A 12,465-nucleotide genomic window follows, 5' to 3' on the forward strand; every position below is an offset into this window, starting at 1 on the left:
ATTAAAACACATTGTAGTCGATATGAGGAGTTCTCCCGAGAGCTGGGCCTCGTTCCAAGCCGGCACTCCGTAAGGGCGAGACATGTTCAGCTCGAGCGCCAAGATCGTCAAGCCCAATGGCGAGAAGCCGGATGAGTTCGAGTCCGGCATCTCTGAACTCGGATCTCAAGGCGCAGCTGTGGGAGCTCAACATCACTGTGGCCAAGGAAATTGAAGTTGGTGGTGGCCGGAAAGCCATCATAATTTTTGTTCCAGTTCCTCAGCTGAAAGCCTTCCAAAAATCCAAGTCCGGCTGGTTCGTGAACTGGAGAAAAGGTTCAGCGGGAAACACGCAGTCTTCATTGCTCAGAGGAGGATTCTGCCCAAGCCAACTCGGAAAAGCCATACGAAAAATAAGCAGAAGAGTCCCAGAAGCCGCACGCTCACCGCAGTGCACAACGGCATCCTTGAGGACTTGGTCTTCCTGAGTGAGATTGTGGGAAAGAGGATCCGTGTGAAACTGGATGGCAGCAGGCTCATAGAGGTTCATTTAGCCAAAGCACAGCAGAACAACGTGGAGCACAAAGGTGGAAACTTTTTCCGGTGTATATAAGAAGCTCACGGGCAAGAATGTTAATTTTGAATTCCCAGAGTTTCCGTTGTAAAGAAAATGACTGAATAAAGTGTCATTCGTAAAAAAACAACAATAACAACAACAACCATTGTAGTCATATACAATAAAAATAAAATAAAAGATAAAAACATTAAAAAGGTTAAAAATTCACTAACAAAGTTTAGTGATTATCATTTCTATAATTATATCTGAGCATAATTTTCTAAAAATATTTTGTAGAGAATTTATCTCTAGTTAGAATATGTCAATGAAAAGAGACACAGTATAAATAGTTCTTAAATTTATTATGGTTTTCACTTTTATAACAAATGTCTTTTTTTTAATGGCTTCTTTGGATACATACATTAAATCTAAGTAGTTAACTATTCAAAAATCACAATTAGCATTTATTTCTTATTTATGTGATTATTTATTCATACATAAATATTATGATGTATAAGATGTTTTTAATATGTGTATACACATTTGTTCATAGTGTTCTTATCTAATCATTAATCCCACTCCTATGTAGCTGTAAAAATGTACACTGGCCAAAAGGTGGCTGTAATCCTAGTATACAGCACTGATGACTTGAATACTGTTGCCCTGTTAGTAAGTTTGCGTTCAAATACTGGTATTATTCAAGGCTAACTGCTTAAAAGTTATGGGAATATCAATATAAAGGATAATTAAATGTGTAGAGAATCTATTAATGTGTATAATGAATATAGAGCATCACTAGAGTTTATTATGAAATTATAATACCCTGTAACCATCCTGAAAGGCACAGCTTGTCATGTCATATTGCTTAATTATGGCCAAGCAGTTCATGTTACTAGAAGTTGATTAAGAAAATTAATATATAGTGAGGCCAAGTTATAATAGTTGTAATGAAAATATTATCAAATACAAATGTGAACTGAAGAACTACATTTTAACATGCAACATTTCCTTAGAAATGGATGTAAATTATTCTCTTGCATTCATCTTAATTAACAAGGGATAGAAGTACTCCATTCTCCTTAGGAATCAGTATATAACAGCTTAAAACACTGTTACACATTCTGAACTGCTTTAACTAAATGAAAACTTATGAGCGGTATATATCAATAAATTTATTTCTTTATAGCCATGCAAATCATATTTCTTTATAGCCATGCAAAAATCTCTACAGTTCAGTATTCTCATGTGCAAATTGGTGCTTATGGGTCTAGAGGATTTAATCAAGAGGATAAATCCTATACCCCAATACTATATATAGCACCTAATAAACAGAGGTCAGCTATTATCATTATTATTATATTAGTTCTGAGTTATTAAGCTAAATTACTTTTTCTTTGTTGATTTTTATTTGACTATTGCTTAGAATCCCAAGAATGATTTTATCTTGCTTTACTGATTTAATACATCTCCCCTTGTTCAAGTATATCCAGTACTATACAGAACTTCAGTGGTTTTTGAAGTTGAGTGTACTAATAGTGTATGAACTAAATTGTTCATAAAATAAAATTTTGTTCAATTTTCCTTCCAGTCCGTTTTATTCAAAGATTAGAACTGACACATACCAATATTCATCTCCATGGATAATTACTTTTAACTTAAAGTAAAATGTTGAAAGTTTCTCCTACTTTCAGAGACTTTCTACAAAAAATACATAAATTCAGTTATTTTCCTCCATTTCTTATATCATCTTGCCCATATTGCTGGGCAAACAATGATTTTCTCAAGGATGTCCTTTTGTAAAGATGATAGTAAAATTACAGATGGAATTTGTTCAAGACAGAAGGGAGACAATTAATACACACACATTAGAATAATGGGGGACAATTTCTTCAAAAATAAAATAGAGAAATTTTGCTATAGAGAAACATATAGTATAGGCAAAGAAGTTTTGCATAATTATTTTCTACTGTATCCATCTATACTATGAGTCTAAAGAAGGAAAATAAATACATGTTTCCACTGGAAAGCAAAGCTTTCAGATTTCTGAGAGAAATAGTGTATCTGACCATTCTACTGAACAACACAGAAAAGGTGATTCCTTGTTCAGTTTAGTCTCTCATTGGCAAGGAGTTCCTGTAGATGCAGAGATAGAGAGTGAGGGGTCCTCTGGTCTAGGAGGTTTCTTAAACATGTCTGATCTTGAATCCCAGACTAAAAAAAGAAAAAGAAAACACTGGTGGTAAGAACGTTAATAAGGTAAAAGTTCAAGAGCAAGTAAATAGTGGTTGAGTCTCCAGCTCAGACATTCCTTCCCATCTAGCCTATTCATTACTTTATCTCTGAATCGTTTTCTTCTTTGTTCATATTGATTTGATGCTCGGCCAGTTAACATAGTAAGAATGTAGTACCCACAAAGAGGTGTTGGCCAACATATTTTCTTTTCTGCTATTTTATTCCTTTATCTACAATTACTTTTATACATTAACTGCTTAATAAATACTACTTCAGTGAATCAAATACTGTAAGAAATTTAAATATACTGTCCACTATTTCAAAATGCAAAATTTATTAAGGCTTCAAATCATTCTGAGCTGAATTATATAAACACCAGACAAGGCAACCAAAGAAGCACAATTTTTCTTTCCTTTACTTCAGATCTCCAAACTAAAATTGGTATGTTTGATAATATTTAAGGTTAGTGTATCAAAAGTCACTAGGGAAGTAAATTTGAATCACAGTCAAAATTATTTTTTGAGTTTTAGATTTTGTTAAGGCCTGAGTGATAGCTGATAAAATATACTAATTTGGAACATAGAGAATTCCACTTTAAGTCTCTGAAAGAGCAAATCAGGCTAAAATGTATACATTTTAAGATGTTATCTTAAAAATACCAACAATCCATATGTGAAGATTAGAGGAGATGAAAAATTTACTCTAAATCTATCTTTGTGAAATGAAGAGAACTTAAAATGTATGATTGTTACTGGACACTGGACTCTAAACCTACGAAGTTCTTTGTTGTGCCCTAACTGTATAGGAATCAATTTAACTTGAAGTGGTACATTACAGGAAAGGGTGTTTCATTTCATTTAACAATGGATAGCAACAATGGAAACCTTGGGAATTCTTCCCAACTGATTATTTTCATAGGTTTCAGCCTCCCAACTTGGAGCCAATGGGAAGATATATTTACTTTTATGGGAGAGTGTTTCCCTATATTGAATTTTTATAGCTAGGAAATGGCAATGGCGTTGCTAACAAGAGGCACAAAAAGACCCAGGAGGTCTCAGCTCATCCAGCTCTCTTGATTCAAGATGTCATTGCCCAATAAATTAATGCAGATACTGCTTAATAAGATGTTTCTCATACCATGCTCATGAAACATCTCTGCAAAATACTGCCCTGCACGTAATAAATAAAAGAGAAACCAGACAATCCAACATATTGATTTTCAAAAAATGTATTTCCCACAGACTTCTCACGCAAGCTATCAACATCAGCCTCAAAGTTCAGTCTAATTATACAATGAGTTTTCGATTGATTTAACACCTATGGCAAATGGATATCGAAAGACTTGATGATGATAATTTTGCTTAATGCTAGACCACATAACATGATGCCAGTGCAATCAGTATCAGAAACACGGTTTGAGTTCTTTATTAAAGAGAAGGTTGTCTTGCCCTCCTTCTTACTAGCGACTATAGATACAAGAAAGCCTAGTGGGACAGACTTGTGTTTGAATGGGTGAAGAAGTACTGACACTGAAATTAAGCACTTAGTTATGTCCGTAGTGATTTGACATTAAACCATGTAATCCAGGGTATTTTTGTAGCATGTTAGCTATTTCAATAAATTATGTTTGATATAAAAGGCAGAAATCCATCATAAAATCTTGAGAATACTGTCTTTGGGAGCTTATGACTATATTTGCTGATTACTGGCCGGAGATTTACTGAATGATAATGTTGAATACCATGTAAAGAATTGGAAAACTCACATTTCATCCTCATAAAAACACTGCTTAAAGGGCCTTGAAAGCTGGCTCAGTGGTTAAGAGCATTTGTTGCTTTTGTAGAGCATGGATTTAATTCCAAGCCCTATGATGGATGTCACAATGATCCATAACTCCATTTCCAGCAAATACGAAGCTCTATTCTCACTTCTGATAGGCACCAGGCAAGCATGTGTTGCATGGGCATAATACCTATGATCATAAAATAAAACAAATAAATCAAAGAAAATTCCGGTATTGCATAAAACTAGATTTATTGGCCTATGTGGTGGGGCATGCCTTTAATCCCAGCACCTGGGAGGCAGAGGCAGGCAGATCTCTGATTTCAAGGCAAATCTGGCCTAAAAAACAAGTTTCAGGAGTCAGGGCTACACAGTGAGACCTTGTCTCAAAAATACCAAAACAAACCAAATAACAACTAAGAAATTATATACAAAACTAGAGCCATAGGATTCTTAAGATCAAGATTTTTGGGATTCTAGTCTGTTTAGATGCACTCCTTCCTAGGCCTGCATGGATAGGGGAGGGCCTTGGACTTCCCACAGGGCCAGGTACCCTGCCCGCTCTTAGGACTGGAGGGGGAGGGGGAAGGGGGAGAGGGGACTGAGAGGAGGGGAGGAAGTGGAAATTTTGAATGTTATTATTTATAAAGCAATAAAAAAAGAAAATTGATCAAATACGGTTAATCTTAAAATAGTATTCAATTATTTTCTTGAAAAATAACACATTTTAATTTAATAAATATTTCTTTTATGTGAATGTTAAGAATTAAGAAAAATAATGTAGTATTCATTGACTTGAAGAGAAAACATTATCATGGACTTAAGAATATAAATTTTCCAGAATACAGAAATTGTCACCTTCTTATAATATAATGAGTGATATTATCCATCTATTCAATTCATCAACTCATAAAATTTGAGTAGATGTGGGATTTCTACAGCACAAAAAGAGTGTTTCAGGCCTATGAAAAAACTATAATAAGTGGAATAAATTCCAACACAATTAATTGTAATTTCTATACCAGGATGATTTGAATAGACTATTAAAAAGGAACCTGCAATACTCAACTGTATAGTGAATTTTATGAATATATCCACAAAGTAAAGGAAAGATAATGAATCTAGCAGTTTCATTTAGTTCAACATGAAAACTCCTTTTGTCTTTTACATTCCATATCAAATGCTAAATTCTGTAAGAAGACTTTCTGTAATCTCGTAGGCACCGTTCCTCCTCTTCCAATGTACTTCTACATCATTGGCTCTCTTACCATATTTTTTGCAGTATTTATTGTATTGAAATTTACATTGTTATTCAACTGAGGCCAGAAGCTTCTTCATCTTTTGGTTAATTAAAATCTATGTTTTCTCTATGGGACTTTTCCTGAACTTCATGACTGTTGAATAATTAAAAAGGGCATTTTCATGCCCTTAGAGAAAAAATTGGCCATGAGGATATATAAAATTTTTACAGCAATGTGACAGATAACTTTATGGACTTCACCAGGCCAAGGTTTTCCAAAGTAATTTATAAAATAAATATTTCTTATTGTGTCCATAAAGATATAGCCAGAAAAAACTAAACATTAGAAATTTTGAATGAACACACAAAATATAATATTGTGGATCTGTCCCCTAAGTTCATTTCCTAGTTTTCTGAGCTTCATTGCAAAAAATATATATAAACACAATCACAAAATTTGAAGAAGAAGAAGAAGAAGAAGAAACAAATAAAGACAAATACAAATACAAAACAAACAAACTAGTTCTCACTGTATCCCAGGTTGGCCTGAAATTGGCTATGTAAATCAAGATAGTTTTACATTCATAGGGACCCACCATTCTATGTCTTCCAAATACTGAGATTAAAAATATACACCACCATTTCCTGTGAAATATTTATATTTAAGATTATAAATTTGCAACTGGAAAATGTATCAAGCAACAATTACAGTTATACTATTTATTTCTACTTTATCTTTTATCATAACTAAGGAAAATTATAACTATATATTCTTCAACTTTATCAAACACCCTAGAAGGATATAATATTACCTAAGTAAACAGGAAGTGCATTGTAAACAACTTCCAAAACTCTAGAATTGACAGAGACATATTGCTGCCTGGACAGTTACCTATAGTTCTTCTGTAATGGTGGGGCATTCATCTTCAGCCTATAGGCTTACAGAATCCAGCAGAATTTTCCATGAAGTAGGAAATCTCAAAGACTGCCTATATTGGCAGTTTGTCAGTCACTTTCTTCTATGTCCTGGAGAATGTCGGGCAGTCTCTTTCATGAAGCAGGAACCCCAAAGGACTGTCTCACCCTTAGAAAAGTTCAGCAGTCATTTTTCTGTGGGTCCAGCATGTCCAGTTTATACAGCACAGCATCAAACAGTCCAGGCAAGAGCAGTTTTTTGCCTAAATGGCTAACAGACCCCATAAGGAACCTCTTTGATGCCCATCATCCTTTTGAAATAGATGGGTGTTGCCAGAGCAGATGTGTCTCATTGTCATGAAAAGTCTGAAGTTGTAAAGCATTTTAAATGCCATATTCTGTTCATCTTTGCAAGGTTTGAAGAATACTTTTTTCATCTGAAATATATCTCTGTACATCTAGAAAACCTAACTAACATGACTACAAGCTTGACTATTATAGATGACTATCTATTAACCTATATTTTTAATTATATATTACTTTTTAAATGAGCTGCACAAACACAATGTCTTAATCAGGACCAGAAATATACATATAAAAAGGGGTTCCTAGGTGTCAAAGGAGATGTCCCCAGCTAGGTCCTTGTGCAGCAGAGGAGAGGGTGCATGAACTGGCCTTATCCCATAGCCACATTGATGAATATCACCATAGAACCTTCATCTGGTGATGGATTGAGATAGAGACAGAGACCCACATTTGAGCACTGGACTGAGCTTCCAAGGTCCAGATGAAGAGCAGAAGGAGGGAGAACATGAGCAAGGAAGTCAGGACCATGAGGGGTGCGTCCACCCACAGAGATGGTGGGACTGATCTAATGGGAACTCACCAAGGCCAACTGGACTGGGACTGAATGAGCATGTGATCAAACCGGACTCTCTGAATATGGCTGATAATGAGGGCTGACTGAGAAGCCAATGATAATGGCACTGGGTTTTGATTCTACTTCATGTACTGGCTTTTTGGGAGCCTAGTCTGTTTGGATGCACACCTTCCTAGACCTGGATGGAGGGGAGAGGGCCTTGGACTTCCTACAGGGCAGGGCACCCTAACTTTTCTTAGGACTAGAGAGGAAGGGGGAGGGGGAGTGGGGGAAGTGAGAGAGAAATGGGAGGAAGGGAGGAGGTGGAAATTTTTAATAAATAAATAAATTAATTAATTAAAAAATTAACTTTAAATTTTTATCATAAACCAAGATCCATATCAATGTAAAGTATTAATCGCTATAGCATAGCCCCCTTTAAATGTAAGCAAACATTTCTAAACAATCTTTTAGAGAATTTGGGCATTGTTTTCTCCAAACTACTTCCTGCTGTTTGTTGGGTGAAGTATTTTTAGGGTTCACGAAGCCATTTAACCAAATAGCCTTGAAGGAAGTCACAGGTTTACATCTGCTGTGTAAACAAAAGCAGAACCTCTTTTCCAAAGCAACCTTAGACCCAAAGTTTGAAGTCAAGATTCCTTTAAAATATATATGTTGGTTTAGCTTAGCAGCCTCTACAGCGAAATATCTCACTGTACTTGGCTTATCCTCAGTCAAGAAATTCAAACAAAACACAATAATATACATAATCCAGGCTCTCTGTGTATATTGCATCTTTATATGGCTTATTTTTTCTTACTCTATTACTTTTGCACAAGTTTAATATTTATCTTATCTTCACTTCTTTAATCTATGACTGTCTGTACTCTGACTCTGCCTCTTTAAAGACTTTTGTTAAAACTTTTTTCTTCCCTTTCCCAAACCTACATACATTTTTAAACACAGTCTCACCCATTTATAGGTTTATTTTTGTCTCCCATCCAAGTACTAACCAGGTATTTTTGTCTGAATCTGTCTTTATTGCATATCTGTAATCATTGTTTATCTTGAGTGCTTTAAAAATGGTAAACATTGGCCCTGGACGCTGACTCCAGCACTCTCAGTCTTTCAATATGGTGGTGGTACTTTTACCACCAGTTCTGAGATCATTGGGTGGGAGCTGTCCTTACTACTTCAACTACCGAAGTAGTTGGCCCATGTTGCCATGAAGTAACTTGCAAAATGCTACCCACGAACAGCATTCAAGTGCTTAGCCTCTTGAAAGAGCCAGAGTTGTTTCTGCAACTACCACAAATCAGGAAGCCTACTTAAAGGAGCTGCAAAGTTTTGGCTGCTACTGCTGAGTTAGAAAGCTTTCTCTTATAAGAATCAGGCCTTTGCTTGTTTCTAGCAAACAAAGCCCACCCGAGAAAATGCTACTACCATGAAGCCTTATGTAACTCTGATATTTTTGTGTTTAGAATTCCTTCCCAAGCTCTCTCAAGTTTTGTGTGCATGTAGTCAGCCCACATTTGCATGCCATTCTCTGAGTGTAGACTGCTCGTTCGTTTTCTGGCTGCCCCAACCACAATCACACAGAAACTTTATTAGTTGCCACACTGTTTGGCCAGTGACTCTAGCATATTCCTAGCTAGCTCTTACATCTTCTATTAACACATTCCTATTATTTTCTAACTTTCCACAAGGGACATTGTTTACCATTAAGGTTCTGACATCTGTCTACAGTACTTGCCAACATATACAAAGAACAAAAGTTAATATAACTGTTTTATGGACATGGATACAGGCATTGAGAATAAAATAGCATGAACACACTCATAGAGCTGGCAGTAGATAGAACTATCATTAAAACCTGGGACATCATTCTCAGAGATTGGTATTCTTATAACCATGATAAAAGCTATCTTTCCAATTTTGCTAAATACAGCAGAATATGAATCTACACAATGAAAATACTAAGTGCCAGGTATTTTAAAAGTGATTTTATCTGTTTTCAATTTTCTTGAATTAGTTAATTTTGTTCATGTTATTTTTCATTTTTTTTTCTCTATACTTTGGTTAGAGATACAATTTCAGATTAATTTTATTCTTTTGTACAAAGTAGTTTTTGCCATGGTGCATGCAGGTAGCATCTTTATTATTTCTGGATTGAGAAAATCTTAGAGCCTGGAAATCTCAGGAAGGGAAGAGGCAAGTTCTCAATTGCCTTTAACTGACTCAGAGATACCCTGTGGCAAAGACACAGACCTTTCAACCTCAAACAGACTCTCATAGGCACCCTGGGGATCATAGGAAAGGATGCTATGGGGCCTAGGAGGAAGGGAAAATAGGTTTTTCATCTTATGCTGAAGGTATTCTGCTGAGCGGAGTTGAATAACGGAATGAGATGGCAACAGAGAACATAGTCTCTGGACATTGACTTTGATGATAGCATCAATAATTCAGCTGTTGTAAGGGATGGAGTCTGCTCTTAAATAATACAGGTACTTTAGGGCCTATGTTTTTTTCCTCTTTTAGTTTTTATTTGATTGTAAAGGAGCATGGTTTTGAAATAAAAGTTAACTATGTGAACTTGTAAAAATAACATAATGAACATTTAACTATGAACAAAATTCCAAGTTATTTTATTCTTGAGTTACTAAATAGTTTCATGTGAATTATGTGAGGTTTAGTAGAGTCTTCTAGAGTGGATGCTGAAGAATGCCATATTTTTGTTTGGGGGGCATTCTTCCAATATGTGGAACTACCTAAAATAGAGTGATATTTAATAGTTTATTCCAATGATTACATAATTTCTTTCTCAGCAACTTCTTGCCCCATCTCTGCCATTACAGTATACGGAAGAACAGTTTACTCAGTGATTCTTTCCTCGGGGTGGTAGTGTTGTCTTTGAATCTTCCTTTTTCTCCAATGCCACTTCCAGCTCACCACCAAGATTTATCATCTACTATAAGCTGCCTTTGGACAGTTACCACCTCCATTTTAAGCCATAGCTTTTGTCACTAATACCTGCCCCTAATTTCTTCTAAAATCTTCTATACAACCCATTTTCAATTTTAATCTTTTATATAACAGCAGAGGTGGCATTTTAAATTAATAAATTATTTCACCCTATTTCTTCTTCTAAATTTGATAACAGCTTTCATTTGATTAAAGTACTCTGTGTGTCTTAATCTATGCATGTGCTGTGATTTGTGTCTCACATGTTTTCCCTGACCCCTCTTTTCTCTTTAATGTATTCCTTTTAAATTCACGGCAAACTTTTCTTCATTTCAATCACTGTTTTTATGAACTCCTCTACCATTAATTGTTCTTTTCAATTTTCCATATTTTTGAACAAAATAGAATATTTTGAGATTGCTTCTCTAAATATGATCAATAATACATAAGAAGCATGTTATCATAGTGTGTGTGTGTGGTGTTGCGACTGCCCATGTTCATGATGTGACCAAATATAGATCTGGCCTCTGTAGGCCAGAAGGTGTTTTGTTTTGAGATTATTTTCTTCTTGACCCTCTTTTCAGCTTTCTGAGACAGGATCACTTATTGAACTTAGAATTCACACATTTGCTAGTCTGACTGCTCAGCAAGGCCAAGGGCTCCATCTGTCTGTTTCCCTTGCCTTGGGATAGAAGATGTGTATCGTCATATTGGTCTATTTCCATGAATACTGGGAATCAGAATTTAAGTCTACATTTTTCCATAGTAAATAATTGAACTAGTGTATCTCTTTACCATCTATATTAATCTATAATTCTGCCATAATATATTTAATTTCTGTTCTCCCTGTATAGTTTCTAGATAAGACCCCAGCATATTTTTCATGCTCTTCAATAAAAGCCCACTTCCTATCAAGAAATAGTATTCCTCATGGGTGAGCACTTGGATTGACTATTCAATATCAATTGGTCAGCTCTGTAAACATACATACAAGAAATATCATACAGATGGAGTAGGCTACATATAGGAATAACATGTATTATATTATATATATATTTAGGGGTAATATATACATTCCTATGTATGTATGTATATATATATATATGCATGAAATGACAATTAATAAAAAAGAGGGTATGAATTTTAAAGATAGCAATAAGAGGTATTTGGAGGAAATAAAGGGAGGAAGAATATTGTACTCAGAGTCTTGAAAAACAAAGAAACTGAAGAAATATTTATATTTTCTTTACGTATAAATTTTCTATTTATAATGAGCCACAAAGGTTTAACACATCAATATTAATATTTCATTTTTAAAATTTTATTTTTTTTTAAATTTCAACAATAGTTTTTCCTCTCACCCAACCTCTCAGTTAGTCCCCAAGCCCACCCCTCTTCTACTTCTTTCAATAGGTAAGGCCTCCTGTGGGGACTCAACAAAACCTGGTGCAGTAAGTTGGATCTGTACCAGGCCTCTGAGCCCTGCATTAAGACTGAATATGTCATCCCATCAAGGGAATGTACTCCAACAAGGTAGCTCGGGACCAGGGATAGATCATGATACTACTGTCAGGGGCCCCTCAAGTTGTTCAAGCTTCACCTCTGTCTCCTACATTTGAAGGGCCTAGTTTGGTCCCATGGAGGCTCCACAAATATTTCATTTTATCTCTTTTTATATAAATCGAAATATATATTTGACAATTTCCTAAATACATATTATACATTCTACTTACTATCACCTCATGATTCTCTCAGTTTTCCATTATTCCTAAAATTCCTTTTACACATTGAAGTCAGGTTTTTTTTTGTTTGTTTTGTTTTGTCATTTTGTTTTCTGACCCACTGAATTCAACCCAAGCCCTGTGTGTGATCATGAATTTGGAACAATCCATTGTAACCTGGTGGGCTCACTAGTGATTAAGCAACTGAAAAAAACATGAC

At 35.2% G+C, this 12,465-nt stretch overlaps 1 pseudogene; it reads left to right on the forward strand.

The window, feature by feature from the left end:
* Positions 1-82: 82 nt before the first annotated feature.
* On the forward strand, positions 83-644 carry LOC126487892 (40S ribosomal protein S7-like; annotated as a pseudogene).
* The last annotated feature ends 11,821 nt before the right edge of the window (positions 645-12,465 follow it).

This window comes from Alexandromys fortis, unplaced genomic scaffold (assembly GCF_014885135.2).
Source record: "Alexandromys fortis isolate MF-2015 unplaced genomic scaffold, M_Fortis_MF-2015_v1.1 scaffold_176, whole genome shotgun sequence".
Lineage (NCBI taxonomy): Eukaryota > Metazoa > Chordata > Mammalia > Rodentia > Cricetidae > Alexandromys > Alexandromys fortis.